Source organism: Bufo bufo, chromosome 1, assembly GCF_905171765.1.
Source record: "Bufo bufo chromosome 1, aBufBuf1.1, whole genome shotgun sequence".
Lineage (NCBI taxonomy): Eukaryota > Metazoa > Chordata > Amphibia > Anura > Bufonidae > Bufo > Bufo bufo.
The window spans coordinates 784,748,494-784,775,484 of record NC_053389.1 but is presented as its reverse complement, the minus strand read 5'-3'; the positions used below and the strand labels follow the sequence as shown (position 1 = coordinate 784,775,484).

Here is a 26,991-nt window from a genome sequence, read left to right as displayed (position 1 = left end):
AGCAGATGAACAAACAAACACCTGGTGAGCATTGGTTTCACAGACACAGCCAAACACATCTTAGTCCGTAATAGGCATTACAGTTGTTCAAACTGCCCGTACGCGTTCAATGAAACCGGGGCGATGGACAAAAGCTCTTTCCTGGAACGTTCTTTCAAAGAAAGATCTTTCGCCCACGCACGATCTTATTTTGAACAAAATATCTTTTGTCTGACCATCGGATGAAGATGATTACACGCGGCTGGCTTCTTTTCAAAGGATAACGGTCTATCATGGCTGGGCTAAAACGATCGTTCCTTGTTACATTTCAACGGACAAACGTTTCCAAAGTTGTTCAGTCACCTCACATGGTTTGTGTCTTTTTTCTCTTTGTAGAGGCATCTGGCTTGATAGTGGCAGAGGCTTCTGTCACCCATGCATCTTGAAAGAAATAACAAAAGCAGGTTTTGTATGTTTCTGCCCGGTTTCGAACCAGGGACCTTTCGCGTGTTAGGCGAACGTGATAACCACTACACTACAGAAACAGCCATGCGCTTGGTACGTTGGGTATGTAAGTGGGCATAACGGTCAAACATGTTTTTTTGAACAAACTAGCTATAATGTTCCTGGAGACCAGCATTTACAGCTATAGGTAAGTCTAAGTTTATGCACTATAATTCTACAAAAATCTGACTATTATTATGATCTTTGATCTGAATTATTTGGATGAGATAAAAGATCAGGGTGTAAGCCCCGTACAAAGTCTCCATACCCACTCAGTGTTTATGAAAGCTAAGCTTTGCATTCTTTTGTTTTACCCCAATAGCCCCTAAAAAGTGTAAATTTCATTTAAAATTGGAAGTAAGCAGAGATGCCGTCACTTGTTGTGGGGGTTAGATATTATGCATCATAAGCTCTTTCAACGCTTATGAAAATGTACATGTTTCTGCCCGGTTTCGAACCGGGGACCTTTCGCGTGTGAGGCGAACGTGATAGCCACTACACTACAGAAACTTGCTTCATGTCAAAGTTGGATGCACTACCTCAGAAGGATAGCAGTTAGAAGGGTTTTCAGGCAGAAAAGACTGATGGTCTAAACTGCTGAGTGTGAAGTCCAAGCATAGGAAAATGTAGTATTCGCCTTATGTATCCCCTGTCGCTGCCCGGTCCCCCTCCGCTGCTTTTCTAGCAACGGTGTTCCCACACAGGGGCCTACGTACTCATCATTCAATGTGTTTTTGGCTCTGCGTCTCCCTGTCCAATCGGTTATCGGTGTGATGCTATGACATCATACATGTCCCAAGACCAGCACATTACGTCACAGCCGGTGTTTGCATTGGATGCAGCATTTGAAGAGGGATGAGCGGAGGCAGAATAGTAATGTGGATAACATAACTAAGTAGCATCTTTTTTCTGTTTGAAGTGGCTTATGGAGCCAAAGAATTCAGTTTGGCAGTGTACCTGTCAGGATCTTACCCTGCCACGTTCCTGTGCATGGTTGTTCCAGGAGGGTTGCCACGTCGACCAGCCAAGACCCGGATGATCGACTTATCGGTGAGTCTGGACGCTGGGCCAATCGGTTCCCTGGTTGGGTATCCAATCCCAGAACTAGGTGGGGGATTTAAGTCAAACACTTACTGTTTGTCAGGGCCTGTGCTTTTTGTTTTCCAGGCTCCTGCTTGTTGTGTGTGTTGAGAAGAGTGCTGCATTTCTGTTGGACCTTCCAGTGAATAGACCTCAACCTGTTTCAATATTTACCCCTTGTCTACTGATTAGGTTTCTAGTGAATCTGCTGGCTTTTACTCTTTGCCTTGTTATTGGATTAACACCCGTATTGTGTTTTGACTTATGCTAACTCTCCTGGCTTAGACTCTGGCTTGTTTTACTCTTCTGCTACTCCTTGGCTTCTGATAGGTGTGTTGCCTATGAGCTCGCACCTGTTTTCTGCCTGCGTACTCGGTAGACTTAGCCTGGGTCCCTAGTAGCCAAGTCCAACCGGCCTTTTGGCGTTCTCTGGTAAACACCTAGGGATAGCCTTAAGGTGGTCAGACACTTTAGATAGACGTTATTTGAACAGCAGATGAACAAACAAACACCTGGTGAGCATTGGTTTCACAGACACAGCCAAACACATCTTAGTCCGTAATAGGCATTACAGTTGTTCAAACTGCCCGTACGCGTTCAATGAAACCGGGGCGATGGACAAAAGCTCTTTCCTGGAACGTTCTTTCAAAGAAAGATCTTTCGCCCACGCACGATCTTATTTTGAACAAAATATCTTTTGTCTGACGATCGGATGAAGATGATTACACGCGGCTGGCTTCTTTTCAAAGGATAACGGTCTATCATGGCTGGGCTAAAACGATCGTTCCTTGTTACATTTCAACGGACAAACGTTTCCAAAGTTGTTCAGTCACCTCACATGGTTTGTGTCTTTTTTCTCTTTGTAGAGGCATCTGGCTTGATAGTGCCAGAGGCTTCTGTCACCCATGCATCTTGAAAGAAATAACAAAAGCAGGTTTTGTATGTTTCTGCCCGGTTTCGAACCGGGGACCTTTCGCACTGTTAGGCGAACGTGATAACCACTACACTACAGAAACAGCCATGCGCTTGGTACGTTGGGTATGTAAGTGGGCATAACGGTCAAACATGTTTTTTTGAACAAACTAGCTATAATGTTCCTGGAGACCAGCATTTACAGCTATAGGTAAGTCTAAGTTTATGCACTATAATTCTACAAAAATCTGACTATTATTATGATCTTTGATCTGAATTATTTGGATGAGATAAAAGATCAGGGTGTAAGCCCCGTACAAAGTCTCCATACCCACTCAGTGTTTATGAAAGCTAAGCTTTGCATTCTTTTGTTTTACCCCAATAGCCCCTAAAAAGTGTAAATTTCATTTAAAATTGGAAGTAAGCAGAGATGCCGTCACTTGTTGTGGGGGTTAGATATTATGCATCATAAGCTCTTTCAACGCTTATGAAAATGTACATGTTTCTGCCCGGTTTCGAACCGGGGACCTTTCGCGTGTGAGGCGAACGTGATAGCCACTACACTACAGAAACTTGCTTCATGTCAAAGTTGGCTGCACTACCTCAGAAGGATAGCAGTTAGAAGGGTTTTCGGGCAGAAAAGACTGATGGTCTAAACTGCTGAGTGTGATGTCCAAGCATAGGAAAATGTAGTATTCGCCTTATGTATCCCCTGTCGCTGCCCGGTCCCCCTCCGCTGCTTTTCTAGCAACGGTGTTCCCACACAGGGGCCTACGTACTCATCATTCAATGTGTTTTTGACTCTGCGTCTCCCTGTCCAATCGGTTATCGGTGTGATGCTATGACATCATACATGTCCCAAGACCAGCACATTACGTCACAGCCGGTGTTTGCATTGGATGCAGCATTTGAAGAGGGATGAGCGGAGGCAGAATAGTAATGTGGATAACATAACTAAGTAGCATCTTTTTTCTGTTTGAAGTGGCTTATGGAGCCAAAGAATTCAGTTTGGCAGTGTACCTGTCAGGATCTTACCCTGCCACGTTCCTGTGCATGGTTGTTCCAGGAGGGTTGCCACGTCGACCAGCCAAGACCCGGATGATCGACTTATCGGTGAGTCTGGACGCTGGGCCAATCGGTTCCCTGGTTGGGTATCCAATCCCAGAACTAGGTGGGGGATTTAAGTCAAACACTTACTGTTTGTCAGGGCCTGTGCTTTTTGTTTTCCAGGCTCCTGCTTGTTGTGTGTGTTGAGAAGAGTGCTGCATTTCTGTTGGACCTTCCAGTGAATAGACCTCAACCTGTTTCAATATTTACCCCTTGTCTACTGATTAGGTTTTCTAGTGAATCTGCTGGCTTTTACTCTTTGCCTTGTTATTGGATTAACACCCGTATTGTGTTTTGACTTATGCTAACTCTCCTGGCTTAGACTCTGGCTTGTTTTACTCTTCTGCTACTCCTTGGCTTCTGATAGGTGTGTTGCCTATGAGCTCGCACCTGTTTTCTGCCTGCGTACTCGGTAGACTTAGCCTGGGTCCCTAGTAGCCAAGTCCAACCGGCCTTTTGGCGTTCTCTGGTAAACACCTAGGGGTAGCCTTAAGGTGGTCAGACACTTTAGATAGACGTTACTTGAACAGCAGATGAACAAACAAACACCTGGTGAGCATTGGTTTCACAGACACAGCCAAACACATCTTAGTCCGTAATAGGCATTACAGTTGTTCAAACTGCCCGTACGCATTCAATGAAACCGGGGCGATGGACAAAAGCTCTTTCCTGGAACGTTCTTTCAAAGAAAGATCTTTCGCCCACGCACGATCTTATTTTGAACAAAATATCTTTTGTCTGACCATCGGATCAGTATAGTCAGGAGGAGCTATATGTTTAGTTGGTGATTTATTCACCAGTATTTAGAATATATGTAGACAATGTAGAAATGGTGATTTTAGGTTAAAACATAACTTTTAATATATACAATTTTAGGATGTGTCCCTAAATGCTATAATGAGAGATAAAGAAAAAAGTGCGTGATGGCACCAGGGATACAAATGTGCTAAGTGCACGGCGGCACCCTTAAATAATATAGATGGGTACACGGCGGCACCTTAAATAACCAGTAGGTCCTACCGTTATGGCCCCGGTCCTCTGGTCTCTGGAGATGTCCAATGCAAGAAGATTTTGCTGTAAAGAAGAGCAGAAGGGGTCCGGCGGGGATATGAGTGGGTAAGGGGTACCTAGACAGCCCTAATATATGGGAACTATCTCGCCCCTAGCGTCCTATATACGGAGCACCCGTTCTGAAAAGAACGACCCCGTCCGGAACCTCTCCCTTTTGCTACTTGGCCCTATTGTGCCCTAGTGTAGCTAGTCCCTACACGCATGTTTCATTTTTAATATAAAACTCATCAGGGGAATGTTAGGCACACGTAGAGGGGCAGTGTAATCGAATGACGTGCAGTGTTGGTAGCTTATTGTCAGCAGACAGCACATACGTCATATATAGTTTAAGATGAAAATGTGACACAGGTGATACTTAGACGTATTGGCCTTTAGTAAGGGCTCTAGTCATGTATCAGGGCTGGGTACTTGCCTGAGATATAAAGACAGAGTAGAGGGGGTCACCTGGAGATGGTCCGGTCCCTCTCTTGGAGCGCAGCGGCGTGTCCAGAGGCCGTGATAGAGCCTACTAGCCGGCAGTCGCCCGCTCCTATTTGAACACCATAATGCCTCAAAACGAGGCTTGGAGCGCAGCGTGATGACGTCGGCGCTGCCGTCGACGCGCTCATGCATGCGCTGTCAGTGCTATGAGAAAGCCCTGTTCGACCTCAGGAAGAGGCTTGGAGCGCAGCACCGTGACGTCAGCTGAACAGCCGACGCAACCGCGCATGCGCTACCCATGCTGAAGGTAACCAGCATAGTAAGTCTACTGACGTATTCAGATGCCGATACGTCAATTGCAGTGGCTGTGGATTATGTCATCCACCCGGGACACATGTTGTCCACCAGCCAGTGTTTAATTGGTTGCCAGGTAACGGGGACTCTGTTATGACAACCATGAATTAGACACCGTCTGTAGCAAGTGCGGTGAATATTAATGTGACATTTTTTGCAAAATAGTTAATTTAAAAGCATTCTGGTCAGTGGTGCACAGACACGGATGCATAATGAGCGATACATAATAAATGGATGCTCTTGTCCATCAGGATGCAATTGTCAGAGTTGTGACATCTAATAGACAATTTGTTTGAAAGGCCTCAAGGCAAGTTGTTTAATATCAGTCAATGCCAGTGTCGTCACAGGAACGTGCCCTGTATCTGATTTTTATTATGGTGGGCCTAAAAGCTGCCCTCTACAGAGTACGATTCCTGTGCTCACACGGTGTTGGCAATTTAGACCTTAATATGTATTTTTCTCTTTTGTTTCCGTGAGGTAGATGCGCTCTATATGATGATTACTGTCAAGGGGTGCATGTTGTATGCCGTCTATCCGTTGACATATGCTGTTTACATGAGTTGTATTCTTCTCATGTCTCGTTCAGCCAGCCTGTCCGGGTCATATAGGGATATGTCACCCTTGGCGTTAGATGGCTAGTCTGGTGTTCATTAAATGAAGCAGCCAAAGCATAGTTGCTCATTTAAGCCTTGGGGGGCTGTCGACCGCAGCGTGTGGATCCAGCGTGCTTCATGTTGAAGGAGCATGCGATCCCAGTCGCCTCCTCGTAACGGGGGGGGGACTACCTCGATGCCAATGGCTTTTATACTGCGTGGGTCGCCATTATGATGTTCATGTATATGCCGTGATACAGCTGTATCTTTTTTATTGGTGATATCCCCCAGGTGTTCGCCAATCCGTCTGCGCAGTTCACGCTTCGTTTTGCCTATATATTCAAGGGGGCATTCACACGTGATTCTATAGATGACACCCTTACTGCGGCAGTTTATGAAATCCTTAATTCTGAAAGATTTTTGAAGGTTAGTGCTGACAAATTCTTTACATGTTAGTATTGTATTACATGCAATGCATCCACTGCACCTAAAACACCCTAGTGGCTTCCTGTCTAGCCAAGTTCCTTTTGTAGTTGATTTGTGGTGGCTATGTACCAGCATATCTCTAAGGCTATTGCCCCTCCTGAATGTGATCTGAGGGTAATCGAAAATCCTTTCTTTGATGTCGGGATCCATCATTAGAATCGGCCAGTGTTTTTGTAGAATCTTTCTTACGTCACTGGCGGCTTCATCAAAGGTACCTATTACCCTGATTTTTTGTCTGGTATCTGGGGGTTTGTTTCTTGGTACCAGTAGTTCCGTTCTTGAAGAAGTTAATGCCATTTGGTATGCTGACCTCAGCACTGGATCCGGGTATCCTCTGGAGAGGAATCTACTCCTCAGAACCTCTGCCTGTTTCACGAATTCTGCTTTTGTGGAGCAATTGCGCCTTAGGCGCAGATACTGGCCCCTCGGTATGCCCCTTTTGAGCGGTATGGGATGACTACTGCTCCAGTGTAGTACAGAATTGGTTGCTGTTGGTTTGCGAAATATGGTGGTAGCCAGCTCATCAGATCCGTTTCTTTGGATCAATATGTCCAGGAAGGGTAGGGTGTTTTCATTTGTCTCGTGTGTGAAACGAAGTCCTAACCTATTTTCATTAAGTTTCTCAACGAGTGTCCTAAACGCTGATGTCGATGCGTTCCAGATGATGAAAATGTCGTCAATGTACCGGGCCCACAATGTGATGGGCCCGGTCCATGACGACATCCCCTCACAAAAAACGTTATTGGTTTCCCACCAGCCCAGGAGCAAATTTGCATACGATGGTGCACAAGAGCAACCCATCGCGGTGCCCCTGAGCTGGTGGTACCATTTGCCATCAAATACAAAAAAATTGTGTGTCAAAATATATCTAAGGAGTTTTAAGACAAACTGATTATGTTCCCTGAACTGTTGCCCCCTCATGCTGAGATAGTATTCTACTGCTCTGAGGCCTGCCTCATGAGGTATAGATGAGTACAGGGCCTCTACGTCTATGCTTGCTAGAATGGATTGTCGATCTAGTGTGATACCCTCTATTCTCTTGAGCAGGTCCATACTGTCTCGTGTATAAGAGGGCAGGGAGGTGACGAAGGGTAAGAGGATCTGGTCGACGTATTTTCCTAAGTTGTGACATATACTCCCAATCCCTGACACTATCGGTCGTCCTTTCAAGGGGTTTATCCCTTTATGTATTTTAGGGAGACCGTAGAATGTTGCCGTCACGGGGAATTTGGGGTATAAGAAATCCAATTCTGTCTCTGAGATGATCTTGTTTCTTTTAGCCTCTGTTAGGATATCAAGTAGCTCCGCCAGGAAGGGAGCTGTCGGGTTGCAGGTGAGTGTGCCGTAGGTCTGTTTCTCTTTCAAGAGTAGTAGGCACATCTTACAGTATTCCTCTGTGTCCAAGATGATAATGTTCCCCCCCTTATCCGAGGGTTTAATAGTGACTGTGTCGTCCTTTTGTAAATTACAGAGGATTTTCTGTTCTCTACTTGAGAGATTCCCTGATTGTCCCGACGTTGCCAATTCTCCCAGGTCTCTGGTCACTAATTGAAGAAATACGTCTAGACATGAAATGTCTCCAACTGGTGGCATTTTTTTACTTTTTGCCCTCAGTGAGGTAAATGGTCCTTTCCCTTCCTCCTGGTTGCTGGTATCAGATAAACTGTTTAATAGTTTTACATCCTCCAACATATCCACTGGGATTCCTAGTTCTCGACATTGACGCTTATCTCCTGATTTGAAGCATTTGTGCCATCTTAGTTTTCTAATGAACAGATTTAAGTCCTTCGTCCATGAAAACTCGTTAAATCGCTGTGTGGGAACGAATGAGAGTCCCTTACTTAGTACAGTCATCTCTGCGGTGGATAGTGGTCTTTTGGATAGGTTGATTATTTGGGGCCCTGTTGCTCCCTTTGTCTGGAGCGGTTCCTCAGAGGGTATGAGATTCCTTGATCTAAAAGATTGGATGGACCGCCTCCAGATTGGCCTCTACCTCTGTTGCCTCTGCCTCTTCCTTTTCTGTATGGATTTCTTGTTTTATTTCTGTTGGGTTGTTCCCGTTCACTATCAGAGATATCGGTCTCTGTAGTGGACAGGTCAGAGGCTGCCTCTTTCGCTATCGGTTTCTCGCGTAGGACACAGTAGGCCTTATTCTCCTTAAATTCCGCCAGGTCGTGATTGAATTGCCGATGCTTTCTGTCTCGTAGGAAGAACTGGAATTTTTCAACAGATGTCTGTAATAGTTTTTCAGCGTTAGTGAATTCAGGGTCTTGTGAAAACGTTTTTGTTATTTCGATTTGAGCTTTCAGTTTCTCGCTATAACTTTCCAGTTGGATTTTCTCTTCCTCAAGCAGTAAGGTCATAAATTGTAGGGAGCTTGCTGTGGCTAGTTGTTCCCATCTACCGTTGAAGCCCGTGCTCCTTTGTTTAGGTACCGGGACAATGGGAATTCTTAGACCTCTTGGTACAATACCGTTTTTGATATAATTATCTAGGCTTTGTACTTCCCACCAGCTAGAGATGTGTTCGCGGTATAGTTTATTTAACTCTTTAAATGCTGATTTAAATGATGGTGTGAATTTTTTTTGGGTATATGATTTATTTGAGAACACTTCCTTGGCTTCTGCAAGCCATGCATCCGTGTCTATGCCCCCCGCCAGAAAACCTGCCATGTCACAGGGGATACGTATAGTCAGGAGGAGCTATATGTTTAGTTGGTGATTTGATCACCAGTATTTAGAATATATGTAGACAATGTAGAAATGGTGATTTTAGGTTAAAACATAACTTTAAATATATACAATTTTAGGATGAGTCCCTAAATGCTATAATGAGAGATAAAGAAAAAAGTGCGTGATGGCACCAGGGATACAAATGTGCTAAGTGCACGGCGGCACCCTTAAATAATATAGATGGGTACACGGCGGCACCTTAAATACCCATCGGATGAAGATGATTACACGCGGCTGGCTTCTTTTCAAAGGATAACGGTCTATCATGGCTGGGCTAAAACGATCGTTCCTTGTTACATTTCAACGGACAAACGTTTCCAAAGTTGTTCAGTCACCTCACATGGTTTGTGTCTTTTTTCTCTTTGTAGAGGCATCTGGCTTGATAGTGGCAGAGGCTTCTGTCACCCATGCATCTTGAAAGAAATAACAAAAGCAGGTTTTGTATGTTTCTGCCCGGTTTCGAACCGGGGACCTTTCGCGTGTTAGGCGAACGTGATAAATACTACCCTACAGAAACAGCCATGTGCTTGGTACGTTGGGTATGTAAGTGAGCATGTAAGTGGGCATAACGGTCAAACATGTTTTTTTGAACAAACTAGCTATAATGTTCCTGGAGACCAGCATTTACAGCTATAGGTAAGTCTAAGTTTATGCACTATAATTCTACAAAAATCTGACTATTATTATGATCTTTGATCTGAATTATTTGGATGAGATAAAAGATCAGGGTGTAAGCCCCATACAAAGTCTCCATACCCACTCAGTGTTTATGAAAGCTAAGCTTTGCATTCTTTTGTTTTACTCCAATAGCCCCTAAAAAGTGTTAATTTCATTTAAAATTGGAAGTAAGCAGAGATGCCGTCACTTGTTGTGGGGGTTAGATATTATGCATCATAAGCTCTTTCAACGCTTATGAAAATGTACATGTTTCTGCCCGGTTTCGAACCGGGGACCTTTCGATTGTGAGGCGAACGTGATAGCCACTACACTACAGAAACTTGCTTCATGTCAAAGTTGGCTGCACTACCTCAGAAGGATAGCAGTTAGAAGGGTTTTCGGGCAGAAAAGACTGATGGTCTAAACTGCTGAGTGTGATGTCCAAGCATAAGAAAATGTAGTATTCGCCTTATGTATCCCCTGTCGCTGCCCGGTCCCCCTCCGCTGCTTTTCTAGCAACGGTGTTCCCACACAGGGGCCTACGTACTCATCATTCAATGTGTTTTTGGCTCTGCGTCTCCCTGTCCAATCGGTTATCGGTGTGATGCTATGACATCATACATGTCCCAAGACCAGCACATTACGTCACAGCCGGTGTTTGCATTGGATGCAGCATTTGAAGAGGGATGAGCGGAGGCAGAATAGTAATGTGGATAACATAACTAAGTAGCATCTTTTTTTCTGTTTGAAGTGGCTTATGGAGCCAAAGAATTCAGTTTGGCAGTGTACCTGTCAGGTTCTTACCCTGCCACGTTCCTGTGCATGGTTGTTCCAGGAGGGTTGCCACGTTGACCAGCCAAGACCCGGATGATCGACTTATCGGTGAGTCTGGACGCTGGGCCAATCGGTTCCCTGGTTGGGTATCCAATCCCAGAACTAGGTGGGGGATTTAAGTCAAACACTTACTGTTTGTCAGGGCCTGTGCTTTTTGTTTTCCAGGCTCCTGCTTGTTGTGTGTGTTGAGAAGAGTGCTGCATTTCTGTTGGACCTTCCAGTGAATAGACCTCAACCTGTTTCAATATTTACCCCTTGTCTACTGATTAGGTTTCTAGTGAATCTGCTGGCTTTTACTCTTTGCCTTGTTATTGGATTAACACCCGTATTGTGTTTTGACTTATGCTAACTCTCCTGGCTTAGACTCTGGCTTGTTTTACTCTTCTGCTACTCCTTGGCTTCTGATAGGTGTGTTGCCTATGAGCTCGCACCTGTTTTCTGCCTGCGTACTCGGTAGACTTAGCCTGGGTCCCTAGTAGCCAAGTCCAACCGGCCTTTTGGCGTTCTCTGGTAAACACCTAGGGGTAGCCTTAAGGTGGTCAGACACTTTAGATAGACGTTACTTGAACAGCAGATGAACAAACAAACACCTGGTGAGCATTGGTTTCACAGACACAGCCAAACACATCTTAGTCCGTAATAGGCATTACAGTTGTTCAAACTGCCCGTACGCGTTCAATGAAACCGGGGCGATGGACAAAAGCTCTTTCCTGGAACGTTCTTTCAAAGAAAGATCTTTCGCCCACGCACGATCTTATTTTGAACAAAATATCTTTTGTCTGACCATCGGATGAAGATGATTACACGCGGCTGCCTTCTTTTCAATGGATAACGGTCTATCATGGCTGGGCTAAAACGATCGTTCCTTGTTACATTTCAACGGACAAACGTTTCCAAAGTTGTTCAGTCACCTCACATGGTTTGTGTCTTTTTTCTCTTTGTAGAGGCATCTGGCTTGATAGTGGCAGAGGCTTCTGTCACCCATGCATCTTGAAAGAAATAACAAAAGCAGGTTTTGTATGTTTCTGCCCGGTTTCGAACCGGGGACCTTTCGCGTGTTAGGCGAACGTGATAACCACTACACTACAGAAACAGCCATGCGCTTGGTACGTTGGGTATGTAAGTGGGCATAACGGTCAAACATGTTTTTTTGAACAAACTAGCTATAATGTTCCTGGAGACCAGCATTTACAGCTATAGGTAAGTCTAAGTTTATGCACTATAATTCTACAAAAATCTGACTATTATTATGATCTTTGATCTGAATTATTTGGATGAGATAAAAGATCAGGGTGTAAGCCCCGTACAAAGTCTCCATACCCACTCAGTGTTTATGAAAGCTAAGCTTTGCATTCTTTTGTTTTACCCCAATAGCCCCTAAAAAGTGTTAATTTCATTTAAAATTGGAAGTAAGCAGAGATGCCGTCACTTGTTGTGGGGGTTAGATCTTATGCATCATAAGCTCTTTCAACGCTTATGAAAATGTACATGTTTCTGCCCGGTTTCGAACCGGGGACCTTTCGCGTGTGAGGCGAACGTGATAGCCACTACACTACAGAAACTTGCTTCATGTCAAAGTTGGCTGCACTACCTCAGAAGGATAGCAGTTAGAAGGGTTTTCGGGCAGAAAAGACTGATGGTCTAAACTGCTGAGTGTGATGTCCAAGCATAAGAAAATGTAGTATTCGCCTTATGTATCCCCTGTCGCTGCCCGGTCCCCCTCCGCTGCTTTTCTAGCAACGGTGTTCCCACACAGGGGCCTACGTACTCATCATTCAATGTGTTTTTGGCTCTGCGTCTCCCTGTCCAATCGGTTATCGGTGTGATGCTATGACATCATACATGTCCCAAGACCAGCACATTACGTCACAGCCGGTGTTTGCATTGGATGCAGCATTTGAAGAGGGATGAGCGGAGGCAGAATAGTAATGTGGATAACATAACTAAGTAGCATCTTTTTTTCTGTTTGAAGTGGCTTATGGAGCCAAAGAATTCAGTTTGGCAGTGTACCTGTCAGGATCTTACCCTGCCACGTTCCTGTGCATGGTTGTTCCAGGAGGGTTGCCACGTCGACCAGCCAAGACCCGGATGATCGACTTATCGGTGAGTCTGGACGCTGGGCCAATCGGTTCCCTGGTTGGGTATCCAATCCCAGAACTAGGTGGGGGATTTAAGTCAAACACTTACTGTTTGTCAGGGCCTGTGCTTTTTGTTTTCCAGGCTCCTGCTTGTTGTGTGTGTTGAGAAGAGTGCTGCATTTCTGTTGGACCTTCCAGTGAATAGACCTCAACCTGTTTCAATATTTACCCCTTGTCTACTGATTAGGTTTCTAGTGAATCTGCTGGCTTTTACTCTTTGCCTTGTTATTGGATTAACACCCGTATTGTGTTTTGACTTATGCTAACTCTCCTGGCTTAGACTCTGGCTTGTTTTACTCTTCTGCTACTCCTTGGCTTCTGATAGGTGTGTTGCCTATGAGCTCGCACCTGTTTTCTGCCTGCGTACTCGGTAGACTTAGCCTGGGTCCCTAGTAGCCAAGTCCAACCGGCCTTTTGGCGTTCTCTGGTAAACACCTAGGGGTAGCCTTAAGGTGGTCAGACACTTTAGATAGACGTTACTTGAACAGCAGATGAACAAACAAACACCTGGTGAGCATTGGTTTCACAGACACAGCCAAACACATCTTAGTCCGTAATAGGCATTACAGTTGTTCAAACTGCCCGTACGCGTTCAATGAAACCGGGGCGATGGACAAAAGCTCTTTCCTGGAACGTTCTTTCAAAGAAAGATCTTTCGCCCACGCACGATCTTATTTTGAACAAAATATCTTTTGTCTGACCATCGGATGAAGATGATTACACGCGGCTGGCTTCTTTTCAAAGGATAACGGTCTATCATGGCTGGGCTAAAACGATCGTTCCTTGTTACATTTCAACGGACAAACGTTTCCAAAGTTGTTCAGTCACCTCACATGGTTTGTGTCTTTTTTCTCTTTGTAGAGGCATCTGGCTTGATAGTGGCAGAGGCTTCTGTCACCCATGCATCTTGAAAGAAATAACAAAAGCAGGTTTTGTATGTTTCTGCCCGGTTTCGAACCGGGGACCTTTCGCGTGTTAGGCGAACGTGATAACCACTACACTACAGAAACAGCCATGCGCTTGTTACGTTGGGTATGTAAGTGGGCATAACGGTCAAACATGTTTTTTTGAACAAACTAGCTATAATGTTCCTGGAGACCAGCATTTACAGCTATAGGTAAGTCTAAGTTTATGCACTATAATTCTACAAAAATCTGACTATTATTATGATCTTTGATCTGAATTATTTGGATGAGATAAAAGATCAGGGTGTAAGCCCCGTACAAAGTCTCCATACCCACTCAGTGTTTATGAAAGCTAAGCTTTGCATTCTTTTGTTTTACCCCAATAGCCCCTAAAAAGTGTTAATTTCATTTAAAATTGGAAGTAAGCAGAGATGCCGTCACTTGTTGTGGGGGTTAGATCTTATGCATCATAAGCTCTTTCAACGCTTATGAAAATGTACATGTTTGTGCCCGGTTTCGAACCGGGGACCTTTCGCGTGTGAAGCGAACGTGATAGCCACTACACTACAGAAACTTGCTTCATGTCAAAGTTGGCTGCACTACCTCAGAAGGATAGCAGTTAGAAGGGTTTTCGGGCAGAAAAGACTGATGGTCTAAACTGCTGAGTGTGATGTCCAAGCATAAGAAAATGTAGTATTCGCCTTATGTATCCCCTGTCGCTGCCCGGTCCCCCTCCGCTGCTTTTCTAGCAACGGTGTTCCCACACAGGGGCCTACGTACTCATCATTCAATGTGTTTTTGGCTCTGCGTCTCCCTGTCCAATCGGTTATCGGTGTGATGCTATGACATCATACATGTCCCAAGACCAGCACATTACGTCACAGCCGGTGTTTGCATTGGATGCAGCATTTGAAGAGGGATGAGCGGAGGCAGAATAGTAATGTGGATAACATAACTAAGTAGCATCTTTTTTTCTGTTTGAAGTGGCTTATGGAGCCAAAGAATTCAGTTTGGCAGTGTACCTGTCAGGATCTTACCCTGCCACGTTCCTGTGCATGGTTGTTCCAGGAGGGTTGCCACGTTGACCAGCCAAGACCCGGATGATCGACTTATCGGTGAGTCTGGACGCTGGGCCAATCGGTTCCCTGGTTGGGTATCCAATCCCAGAACTAGGTGGGGGATTTAAGTCAAACACTTACTGTTTGTCAGGGCCTGTGCTTTTTGTTTTCCAGGCTCCTGCTTGTTGTGTGTGTTGAGAAGAGTGCTGCATTTCTGTTGGACCTTCCAGTGAATAGACCTCAACCTGTTTCAATATTTACCCCTTGTCTACTGATTAGGTTTCTAGTGAATCTGCTGGCTTTTACTCTTTGCCTTGTTATTGGATTAACACCCGTATTGTGTTTTGACTTATGCTAACTCTCCTGGCTTAGACTCTGGCTTGTTTTACTCTTCTGCTACTCCTTGGCTTCTGATAGGTGTGTTGCCTATGAGCTCGCACCTGTTTTCTGCCTGCGTACTCGGTAGACTTAGCCTGGGTCCCTAGTAGCCAAGTCCAACCGGCCTTTTGGCGTTCTCTGGTAAACACCTAGGGGTAGCCTTAAGGTGGTCAGACACTTTAGATAGACGTTACTTGAACAGCAGATGAACAAACAAACACCTGGTGAGCATTGGTTTCACAGACACAGCCAAACACATCTTAGTCTGTAATAGGCATTACAGTTGTTCAAACTGCCCGTACGCGTTCAATGAAACCGGGGCGATGGACAAAAGCTCTTTCCTGGAACGTTCTTTCAAAGAAAGATCTTTCGCCCACGCACGATCTTATTTTGAACAAAATATCTTTTGTCTGACCATCGGATGAAGATGATTACACGCGGCTGGCTTCTTTTCAAAGGATAACGGTCTATCATGGCTGGGCTAAAACGATCGTTCCTTGTTACATTTCAACGGACAAACGTTTCCAAAGTTGTTCAGTCACCTCACATGGTTTGTGTCTTTTTTCTCTTTGTAGAGGCATCTGGCTTGATAGTGGCAGAGGCTTCTGTCACCCATGCATCTTGAAAGAAATAACAAAAGCAGGTTTTGTATGTTTCTGCCCGGTTTCGAACCGGGGACCTTTCGCGTGTTAGGCGAACGTGATAACCACTACACTACAGAAACAGCCATGCGCTTGTTACGTTGGGTATGTAAGTGGGCATAACGGTCAAACATGTTTTTTTGAACAAACTAGCTATAATGTTCCTGGAGACCAGCATTTACAGCTATAGGTAAGTCTAAGTTTATGCACTATAATTCTACAAAAATCTGACTATTATTATGATCTTTGATCTGAATTATTTGGATGAGATAAAAGATCAGGGTGTAAGCCCCGTACAAAGTCTCCATACCCACTCAGTGTTTATGAAAGCTAAGCTTTGCATTCTTTTGTTTTACCCCAATAGCCCCTAAAAAGTGTTAATTTCATTTAAAATTGGAAGTAAGCAGAGATGCCGTCACTTGTTGTGGGGGTTAGATCTTATGCATCATAAGCTCTTTCAACGCTTATGAAAATGTACATGTTTCTGCCCGGTTTCGAACCGGGGACCTTTCGCGTGTGAAGCGAACGTGATAGCCACTACACTACAGAAACTTGCTTCATGTCAAAGTTGGCTGCACTACCTCAGAAGGATAGCAGTTAGAAGGGTTTTCGGGCAGAAAAGACTGATGGTCTAAACTGCTGAGTGTGATGTCCAAGCATAAGAAAATGTAGTATTCGCCTTATGTATCCCCTGTCGCTGCCCGGTCCCCCTCCGCTGCTTTTCTAGCAACGGTGTTCCCACACAGGGGCCTACGTACTCATCATTCAATGTGTTTTTGGCTCTGCGTCTCCCTGTCCAATCGGTTATCGGTGTGATGCTATGACATCATACATGTCCCAAGACCAGCACATTACGTCACAGCCTGTGTTTGCATTGGATGCAGCATTTGAAGAGGGATGAGCGGAGGCAGAATAGTAATGTGGATAACATAACTAAGTAGCATCTTTTTTTCTGTTTGAAGTGGCTTATGGAGCCAAAGAATTCAGTTTGGCAGTGTACCTGTCAGGATCTTACCCTGCCACGTTCCTGTGCATGGTTGTTCCAGGAGGGTTGCCACGTCGACCAGCCAAGACCCGGATGATCGACTTATCGGTGAGTCTGGACGCTGGGCCAATCGGTTCCCTGGTTGGGTATCCAATCCCAGAACTAGGTGGGGGATTTAAGTCAAACACTTACTGTTTGTCAGGGCCTGTGCTTTTTGTTTTCCAGGCTCCTGCTTGTTGTGTGTGTTGAGAAGAGTGCTGCATTTCTGTTGGACCTTCCAGTGAATAGACCTCAACCTGTTTCAATATTTACCCCTTGTCTACTGATTAGGTTTCTAGTGAATCTGCTGGCTTTTACTCTTTGCCTTGTTATTGGATTAACACCCGTATTGTGTTTTGACTTATGCTAACTCTCCTGGCTTAGACTCTGGCTTGTTTTACTCTTCTGCTACTCCTTGGCTTCTGATAGGTGTGTTGCCTATGAGCTCGCACCTGTTTTCTGCCTGCGTACTCGGTAGACTTAGCCTGGGTCCCTAGTAGCCAAGTCCAACCGGCCTTTTGGCGTTCTCTGGTAAACACCTAGGGGTAGCCTTAAGGTGGTCAGACACTTTAGATAGACGTTACTTGAACAGCAGATGAACAAACAAACACCTGGTGAGCATTGGTTTCACAGACACAGCCAAACACATCTTAGTCCGTAATAGGCATTACAGTTGTTCAAACTGCCCGTACGCGTTCAATGAAACCGGGGCGATGGACAAAAGCTCTTTCCTGGAACGTTCTTTCAAAGAAAGATCTTTCGCCCACGCACGATCTTATTTTGAACAAAATATCTTTTGTCTGACCATCGGATGAAGATGATTACACGCGGCTGGCTTCTTTTCAAAGGATAACGGTCTATCATGGCTGGGCTAAAACGATCGTTCCTTGTTACATTTCAACGGACAAACGTTTCCAAAGTTGTTCAGTCACCTCACATGGTTTGTGTCTTTTTTCTCTTTGTAGAGGCATCTGGCTTGATAGTGGCAGAGGCTTCTGTCACCCATGCATCTTGAAAGAAATAACAAAAGCAGGTTTTGTATGTTTCTGCCCGGTTTCGAACCGGGGACCTTTCGCGTGTTAGGCGAACGTGATAACCACTACACTACAGAAACAGCCATGCGCTTGGTATGTTGGGTATGTAAGTGGGCATAACGGTCAAACATGTTTTTTTGAACAAACTAGCTATAATGTTCCTGGAGACCAGCATTTACAGCTATAGGTAAGTCTAAGTTTATGCACTATAATTCTACAAAAATCTGACTATTATTATGATCTTTGATCTGAATTATTTGGATGAGATAAAAGATCAGGGTGTAAGCCCCGTACAAAGTCTCCATACCCACTCAGTGTTTATGAAAGCTAAGCTTTGCATTCTTTTGTTTTACTCCAATAGCCCCTAAAAAGTGTTAATTTCATTTAAAGTTGGAAGTAAGCAGAGATGCCGTCACTTGTTGTGGGGGTTAGATATTATGCATCATAAGCTCTTTCAACGCTTATGAAAATGTACATGTTTCTGCCCGGTTTCGAACCGGGGACCTTTCGCGTGTGAGGCGAACGTGATAGCCACTACACTACAGAAACTTGCTTCATGTCAAAGTTGGCTGCACTACCTCAGAAGGATAGCAGTTAGAAGGGTTTTCGGGCAGAAAAGACTGATGGTCTAAACTGCTGAGTGTGATGTCCAAGCATAAGAAAATGTAGTATTCGCCTTATGTATCCCCTGTCGCTGCCCGGTCCCCCTCCGCTGCTTTTCTAGCAACGGTGTTCCCACACAGGGGCCTACGTACTCATCATTCAATGTGTTTTTGGCTCTGCGTCTCCCTGTCCAATCGGTTATCGGTGTGATGCTATGACATCATACATGTCCCAAGACCAGCACATTACGTCACAGCCGGTGTTTGCATTGGATGCAGCATTTGAAGAGGGATGAGCGGAGGCAGAATAGTAATGTGGATAACATAACTAAGTAGCATCTTTTTTTCTGTTTGAAGTGGCTTATGGAGCCAAAGAATTCAGTTTGGCAGTGTACCTGTCAGGATCTTACCCTGCCACGTTCCTGTGCATGGTTGTTCCAGGAGGGTTGCCACGTCGACCAGCCAAGACCCGGATGATCGACTTATCGGTGAGTCTGGACGCTGGGCCAATCGGTTCCCTGGTTGGGTATCCAATCCCAGAACTAGGTGGGGGATTTAAGTCAAACACTTACTGTTTGTCAGGGCCTGTGCTTTTTGTTTTCCAGGCTCCTGCTTGTTGTGTGTGTTGAGAAGAGTGCTGCATTTCTGTTGGACCTTCCAGTGAATAGACCTCAACCTGTTTCAATATTTACCCCTTGTCTACTGATTAGGTTTCTAGTGAATCTGCTGGCTTTTACTCTTTGCCTTGTTATTGGATTAACACCCGTATTGTGTTTTGACTTATGCTAACTCTCCTGGCTTAGACTCTGGCTTGTTTTACTCTTCTGCTACTCCTTGGCTTCTGATAGGTGTGTTGCCTATGAGCTCGCACCTGTTTTCTGCCTGCGTACTCGGTAGACTTAGCCTGGGTCCCTAGTAGCCAAGTCCAACCGGCCTTTTGGCGTTCTCTGGTAAACACCTAGGGGTAGCCTTAAGGTGGTCAGACACTTTAGATAGACGTTACTTGAACAGCAGATGAACAAACAAACACCTGGTGAGCATTGGTTTCACAGACACAGCCAAACACATCTTAGTCCGTAATAGGCATTACAGTTGTTCAAACTGCCCGTACGCGTTCAATGAAACCGGGGCGATGGACAAAAGCTCTTTCCTGGAACGTTCTTTCAAAGAAAGATCTTTCGCCCACGCACGATCTTATTTTGAACAAAATATCTTTTGTCTGACCATCGGATGAAGATGATTACACGCGGCTGGCTTCTTTTCAAAGGATAACGGTCTATCATGGCTGGGCTAAAACGATCGTTCCTTGTTACATTTCAACGGACAAACGTTTCCAAAGTTGTTCAGTCACCTCACATGGTTTGTGTCTTTTTTCTCTTTGTAGAGGCATCTGGCTTGATAGTGGCAGAGGCTTCTGTCACCCATGCATCTTGAAAGAAATAACAAAAGCAGGTTTTGTATGTTTCTGCCCGGTTTCGAACCGGGGACCTTTCGCGTGTTAGGCGAATGTGATAACCACTACACTACAGAAACAGCCATGCGCTTGGTACATTGGGTATGTAAGTGGGCATAATGGTCAAACATGTTTTTTTGAACAAACTAGCTATAATGTTCCTGGAGACCAGCATTTACAGCTATAGGTAAGTCTAAGTTTATGCACTATAATTCTACAAAAATCTGACTATTATTATGATCTTTGATCTGAATTATTTGGATGAGATAAAAGATCAGGGTGTAAGCCCCGTACAAAGTCTCCATACCCACTCAGTGTTTATGAAAGCTAAGCTTTGCATTCTTTTGTTTTACCCCAATAGCCCCTAAAAAGTGTTAATTTCATTTAAAATTGGAAGTAAGCAGAGATGCCGTCACTTGTTGTGGGGGTTAGATATTATGCATCATAAGCTCTTTCAACGCTTATGAAAATGTACATGTTTCTGCCCGGTTTCGAACCGGGGACCTTTCGCGTGTGAGGCGAACGTGATAGCCACTACACTACAGAAACTTGCTTCATGTCAAAGTTGGCTGCACTACCTCAGAAGGATAGCAGTTAGAAGGGTTTTCGGGCAGAAAAGACTGATGGTCTAAACTGCTGAGTGTGATGTCCAAGCATAAGAAAATGTAGTATTCGCCTTATGTATCCCCTGTCGCTGCCCGGTTCCCCTCCGCTGCTTTTCTAGCAACGGTGTTCCCACACAGGGGCCTACGTACTCATCATTCAATGTGTTTTTGGCTCTGCGTCTCCCTGTCCAATCGGTTATCGGTGTGATGCTATGACATCATACATGTCCCAAGACCAGCACATTACGTCACAGCCGGTGTTTGCATTGGATGCAGCATTTGAAGAGGGATGAGCGGAGGCAGAATAGTAATGTGGATAACATAACTAAGTAGCATCTTTTTTTCTGTTTGAAGTGGCTTATGGAGCCAAAGAATTCAGTTTGGCAGTGTACCTGTCAGGATCTTACCCTGCCACGTTCCTGTGCATGGTTGTTCCAGGAGGGTTGCCACGTCGACCAGCCAAGACCCGGATGATCGACTTATCGGTGAGTCTGGACGCTGGGCCAATCGGTTCCCTGGTTGGGTATCCAATCCCAGAAATAGGTGGGGGATTTAAGTCAAACACTTACTGTTTGTCAGGGCCTGTGCTTTTTGTTTTCCAGGCTCCTGCTTGTTGTGTGTGTTGAGAAGAGTGCTGCATTTCTGTTGGACCTTCCAGTGAATAGACCTCAACCTGTTTCAATATTTACCCCTTGTCTACTGATTAGGTTTCTAGTGAATCTGCTGGCTTTTACTCTTTGCCTTGTTATTGGATTAACACCCGTATTGTGTTTTGACTTATGCTAACTCTCCTGGCTTAGACTCTGGCTTGTTTTACTCTTCTGCTACTCCTTGGCTTCTGATAGGTGTGTTGCCTATGAGCTCGCACCTGTTTTCTGCCTGCGTACTCGGTAGACTTAGCCTGGGTCCCTAGTAGCCAAGTCCAACCGGCCTTTTGGCGTTCTCTGGTAAACACCTAGGGGTAGCCTTAACCCCTTAAGGACCTAGGACGTACCGGTACGCCGTATTTCCCGAGTCCTTAAGGACCCAGGACGTACCGGTACGTCCTGACTTAAAATCTGTATTCCGGCGCCCCAGGGGTTAATTGGAACGGGATTTCGGCTGAAATCATTCAGCCGGCATCCCGTAACAATGCAGGGGGGGGGTCATTTGACCCCCCCGTATCGGCGATCGCAGCAAACCGCAGGTCAATTCAGACCTGCGGTTTGCTGCGCTTTTTGCAGTTTCTGATCGCCGCGGTCCCTGACCGCGGGGATCAGAAACTTTAGAGTGGCTAAAATAAATATTTTTCACACCCCCCCCTGCACCCCTGCATGATTTTATGCCGGAGGGTGGTGCGGGGGGGGTGTCGCAGGCGGTGGGGGCATTGCGGGAGGCGGGCGGTGCGGCAGGCGGGATCGCGATCCCCCGCCCGCCTCCCCATGAACGATCGTTGGCTTCTAGTGGTTGTACCACGGTGCCAGCACATTGCTGGCACCCTGGTATAAATGGCTGACATCTGTGAAGATGTCAGCCGTTTAACCCTTTCCATACCGCGGTCCGTACGGACCGCTGTATGGAAAAAGTTAACTGTCATCGGTCAGGGAGCTCCCTCCCTCTCCATCGGGGGGCTGCTGTGCCTTTGCAGCCCCCCGATGGAGAGGGAGAGAGCCCCCAGAGAGCCCCCCTCAGCCCCGTGCTTACCCTTCCCCGTCTGCGAAGTTCTGAGCAGACGGGGAGGGTTCCCATGGCAACAGGACGCCTGCTCAGGCGTCCTGCTGTCCATGGTGCTGAACAGATCTATGCTAAAAGCACAGATCTGTTCAGTGTAAGTAAAATACAGTACAGAACAATATATATTGTTCTGTACTGTATTATACAGACACCAGACCCACTGGATCTTCAAGAACCAAGTGGGTCTGGGTCACAAAAATGTAAAAAAAAGTGAAAAAAGTTAAGATTAAAAAAAAAACATTTATCACTGAATAAAAATTAAAAAAATAAAATAAACTACACATATTAGGTATCGCCGTCTCCGTAACGACCTGATCTATAAAATGGTCATGTTACTTTCCCCGCACGGTGAACGCCATAAAAATAAAAAAATAAAAACTATGAGAAAATTGAAATTTTGCCCACCTTACTTCCCAAAAAAGGTAATAATAGTGATTAAAAAAACTCGCATGTACGCCAAAATAGTACCAATCAAACCGTCATCTCATCCCGCAAAAAATGAGACCCTACTCAAGATAATCGCCCAAAAGCTGAAAAAACTATGGCTCTTAGACTATGGAGACACTAAAACATGATTTATTTTTTTTCAAAAATGAACTCATTCTGTAAAACTTACATAAATAAAAACAAAGTATACATATTAATTATCGCCGCGTCCGTATCGACCGGCTCTATAAAAATATCACATGACCTAACCCCTCAGATGACCACCGTAAAAAAATAAAAATAAAAACAGTGTAAAAAAAGCCATTTTTTGCCATCTTACGTCACAAAAAGTGTAATAGCAAGCGATCAAAAAGTCATATGCACCCCAAAATAGTGCCAATCAAACCGTCATCTCATCCCGCAAAAAATGAGACCCTACTCAAGATAATCGCCCAAAAACTGAAAAAACTATGGCTCTTAGAATATGGAGACACTAAAACATTTTTTTGGTTTTAAAAATGAAGTTATTGTATAAAACTTACATAAATAAAAAAAAATGTATACATATTAGGTATCGCCGCGTCCGTGACAACCTGCTCTATAAAATTACCCCATGATCTAACCTGTCAGATGAATGTTGTAAATAACAAAAAAAAAAAACGTGCCAAAAAAGCTATTTCTTGTTACCTTGCTGCACAAAAAGTGTAATATAGAGCAACCAAAAATCATATGTACCCTAAACTAGTACAAACAAAACTGCCACCCTATCCCGTAGTTTCTAAAATGGAGTCACTTTTTTGGAGTTTCTACTCTAGGGGTGCATCAGGGGGGCTTCAAATGGGACATGGTGTCAAAAAAAACAGTCCAGCAAAACCTGCCTACCAAAAACCGTATGGAATTCCTTTCCTTCTGCACCCTGCCGTGTGCCCGTACAGCAGTTTACGACCACATATGGGGTGTTTCTGTAAACTACAGAATAAGGGCCATAAATATTGAGTTTTGTTTGGCTGTTAACCCTTGCTTTGTAACTGGAAAAAAAATATTAAAATGGAAAATCTGCCAAAAATGTGAAATTTTGAAATTGTGTCTCTATTTTCCATTAAATCTTGTGCAACACCTAAAGGGTTAACAAAGTTTGTAAAATCAGTTTTAAATAGCTTGAGGGGTGTAGTTTCTTAGATGGGGTCACTTTTATGGAATTTCTAATCTAGGGGTGCATCAGGGGGGCTTCAAATGGGACATGGGACATGGTGTCAAAAAACCAGTCCAGCAAAATCTGGCTTCCAAAAACCAAACCGCGCACCTTTCACTCTACGCCCTACTGTGTGCCCGTACAGTAGTTTACGGCCACATATGGGGTGTTTCTGTAAACGGCAGAGTCAGGGCAATAAAGATACAATCTTGTTTGGCTGTTAACCCTTGCTTTGTTAGTGGAAAAAATGGGTTAAAATTGAAAATTAGGCAAAAAAATGAAATTCTCAAATTTCATCCCCATTTGCCAATAACTCTTGTGCAACACCTAAAGGGTTAACGACGTATGTAAAATCAGTTTTGAATACCTTGAGGGGTGTAGTTTCTTAGATGGGGTCACTTTTAGGGAGTTTCTCCTCTAGGGGTGCATCAGGGGGCTTCAAATGGGACATGGTGTCAAAAAACCAGTCCATAAAAATCAGCCTTCCAAAAACCAAACGGCGCACCTTTCACTCTACGCCCCGCTGTGTGGCCGTACAGTAGTTTATGGCCACATATTGGGTGTTTCTGTAAACGGCAGAGTCAGGGCAATAAAGATACAATCTTGTTTGGCTGTTAACCCTTGCTTTGTTAGTGGAAAAAATGGGTTAAAATGAAAAATTTGACAAAAATATGAAATTCGCAAATTTCCTCCCCATTTGCCAATAACTCTTGTGCAACACCTAAAGGGTTAACAATGTATGCAAAATCAGTTTTGAATACCTTGAGGGGTGTAGTTTCTTAGATGGGGTCATTTTTGGGTGGTTTCTATTATGTAAGCCTCGCAAAGTGACTTCAGACCTGAACTGGTCGCTAAAAATTGAGTTTTTGTAAATTTTTGAAAAATTTCAAGATTTGCTTCTAAACTTCTAAGCCTTATAACATCCCCAAAAAATAAAATATCATTCCCAAAACAATTCAAACATGAAGTAGACATATGGGGAATGTAAAGTCATCACAATTTTTTGGGGTATTACTATGTATTACAGAAGTAGAGAAACTGAAACTTTGAAATTTGCTAATTTTTTTCAAATTTTTGGTAAATTAGGTATTTTTTTGTGCAAAAAAAATAATTTTTTTGACTTCATTTTACCAGTGTCATGAAGTACAATATGTGACGAAAAAACAATCTCAGAATGGCCTGGATAAGTCAAAGCATTTTAAAGTTATGAGCACTTAAAGTGACACTGGTCAGATTTGCAAAAAATGGCCTGGTCCTTAAGGTGAAAATGAGCCCGGTCCTTAAGGGGTTAAGGTGGTCAGACACTTTAGATAGACGTTACTTGAACAGCAGATGAACAAACAAACACCTGGTGAGCATTGGTTTCACAGACACAGCCAAACACATCTTAGTCCGTAATAGCCATTACAGTTGTTCAAACTGCCCGTACGCGTTCAATGAAACCGGGGCGATGGACGAAAGCTCTTTCCTGGAACGTTCTTTCAAAGAAAGTACTTTCGCCCACGCACAATCTTATTTTGAACAAAATATCTTTTGTCTGACCATCGGGTGAAGATGATTACACGCGGCTGGCTTCTTTTCAAAGGATAACAGTCTATCATGGCTGGGCTAAAACGATCGTTCCTGGGGGCGGAGCCAGCGCTTGATCCGGATGGACGTGTGAAGCGCTGCTCTCCCGTCTGGATATCCCTCTCAGCACCGTATCATAAGCCTACTGAAAGCAGAAATGGTCAAGATCGGGGGCCAAAAGCCCACAGACCAGCCAGTAGGCAATCGCTCCCAAAGTCAGGCTGGGGAAATAGAGAAATTTATGAAAAAAGCTGCCGCTGTAACTGTGAGCCGAGAATCCAAGATGGCGCCCGGCACTCCACGCTCCGGACACAAACAGCTTGCCGCCTGCAGCAGTGAAAAGGTAGGGGACGACCCCAGTGAGGCGGAATGCCTGCCGATCTCCAGAGCCTTCTTAAAAGAAGCTCTAGCAGAAGCCCTGGGCCCTATACAGTCATGTGAAAAAATTAGGACACCCTTTGAAAGCATGTGGTTTTTTGTAACATTTTTAATAAATGGTTATTTCATCTCCGTTTCAACAATACAGAGAGATTAAAGTAATCCGACTAAACAAAGAAAACTGAAGAAAAGTCTTTTCAAGATCTTCTGTAAATGTCATTCTACAAAAATGCCTATTCTAACTGAGGAAAAAGATAGGACACCCTTGCCCCTAATAGCGAGTGTTACCTCCTTTGGCTGAAATAACTGCAGTGAGACGGTTCTTGTAGCCATCTACCAGTCTTCGACATCGGTCTGAGGAAATTTTACCCCACTCCTCAATGCAGAACTTTTTCAGCTGTGAGATGTTTGAGGGGTTTCTTGCACGTACAGCCCTTTTCAAGTCACCCCACAGCATCTCAATGGGATTCAAATCTGGACTTTGACTTGGCCATTCCAGGACTCTCCATTTCTTCTTTTTCAGCCAATCTTTGGTTGATTTACTAGTATGTTTTGGGTCATTGTCATGTTGCATGGTCCAGTTCCGCTTCAGCTTTAATTTTCTAACTGATGGTCTCACATGTTCTTCAAGCACCTTCTGATACACAGTAGAATTCATCGTGGATTCTATGATGGTGAGCTGACCAGGTCCTGCTGCAGCAAAGCAGCCCCAAACCATGACACTTCCACCTCCATGCTTCACAGTTGGTATGAGGTTCTTTTCTTGGAATGCTGTGTTTGGTTTACGCCAAACATGTCCTCTGCTGTTGTGTCCAAATAATTCAATTTTGGACTCATCTGTCCAAAGAACATTATTCCAGAAGTCCTGGTCTTTGTCAACTTTATCGCTGGCAAATGTCAGTCTGGCCTCGATGTTTCTCTTGGAAAGCAAAGGTTTCCTCCTTGCACACCTCCCATGCAAGTTAAACTTGTACAGTCTCTTTCTGATTGTAGAGGCATGTACTTCTACATCAACAGTAGCCAGAGCCTGCTGTAGTTCTCGAGATGACACTTTAGGGTTTTTGGATACCTCTTTTAGCATCTTGCGGTCTGCTCTTGGGGTGAACTTGCTGGGGCGACCAGTCCTGGGCATGTTGGCAGTTGTTT

General features: G+C 44.4%; 15 non-coding genes across 15 annotated transcripts; all 15 read right to left on the bottom strand.

Annotated features, from left to right (window-relative positions):
• Positions 1-451: 451 nt before the first annotated feature.
• TRNAV-AAC lies at positions 452-524 on the bottom strand. The gene has a single exon. It is a non-coding gene; the product is annotated as a tRNA-Val (tRNA).
• A 396-nt stretch (positions 525-920) lies between these two features.
• Positions 921-993, bottom strand: TRNAV-CAC. Its single transcript has one exon. It is a non-coding gene; the product is annotated as a tRNA-Val (tRNA).
• A 1,512-nt stretch (positions 994-2,505) lies between these two features.
• TRNAV-AAC lies at positions 2,506-2,579 on the bottom strand. The gene has a single exon. It is a non-coding gene; the product is annotated as a tRNA-Val (tRNA).
• Positions 2,580-2,975: 396 nt separating this feature from the next.
• Positions 2,976-3,048, bottom strand: TRNAV-CAC. The gene has a single exon. It is a non-coding gene; the product is annotated as a tRNA-Val (tRNA).
• Positions 3,049-10,163: 7,115 nt separating this feature from the next.
• Positions 10,164-10,236, bottom strand: TRNAV-CAC. Its single transcript has one exon. It is a non-coding gene; the product is annotated as a tRNA-Val (tRNA).
• A 1,513-nt stretch (positions 10,237-11,749) lies between these two features.
• TRNAV-AAC lies at positions 11,750-11,822 on the bottom strand. The gene has a single exon. It is a non-coding gene; the product is annotated as a tRNA-Val (tRNA).
• Positions 11,823-12,218: 396 nt separating this feature from the next.
• On the bottom strand, positions 12,219-12,291 carry TRNAV-CAC. The gene has a single exon. It is a non-coding gene; the product is annotated as a tRNA-Val (tRNA).
• Positions 12,292-13,804: 1,513 nt separating this feature from the next.
• On the bottom strand, positions 13,805-13,877 carry TRNAV-AAC. Its single transcript has one exon. It is a non-coding gene; the product is annotated as a tRNA-Val (tRNA).
• A 396-nt stretch (positions 13,878-14,273) lies between these two features.
• On the bottom strand, positions 14,274-14,346 carry TRNAV-CAC. The gene has a single exon. It is a non-coding gene; the product is annotated as a tRNA-Val (tRNA).
• Positions 14,347-15,859: 1,513 nt separating this feature from the next.
• Positions 15,860-15,932, bottom strand: TRNAV-AAC. The gene has a single exon. It is a non-coding gene; the product is annotated as a tRNA-Val (tRNA).
• A 396-nt stretch (positions 15,933-16,328) lies between these two features.
• On the bottom strand, positions 16,329-16,401 carry TRNAV-CAC. Its single transcript has one exon. It is a non-coding gene; the product is annotated as a tRNA-Val (tRNA).
• Positions 16,402-17,914: 1,513 nt separating this feature from the next.
• On the bottom strand, positions 17,915-17,987 carry TRNAV-AAC. Its single transcript has one exon. It is a non-coding gene; the product is annotated as a tRNA-Val (tRNA).
• Positions 17,988-18,383: 396 nt separating this feature from the next.
• TRNAV-CAC lies at positions 18,384-18,456 on the bottom strand. Its single transcript has one exon. It is a non-coding gene; the product is annotated as a tRNA-Val (tRNA).
• Positions 18,457-19,969: 1,513 nt separating this feature from the next.
• TRNAV-AAC lies at positions 19,970-20,042 on the bottom strand. Its single transcript has one exon. It is a non-coding gene; the product is annotated as a tRNA-Val (tRNA).
• A 396-nt stretch (positions 20,043-20,438) lies between these two features.
• Positions 20,439-20,511, bottom strand: TRNAV-CAC. The gene has a single exon. It is a non-coding gene; the product is annotated as a tRNA-Val (tRNA).
• Between the last annotated feature and the right edge of the window lie 6,480 nt (positions 20,512-26,991).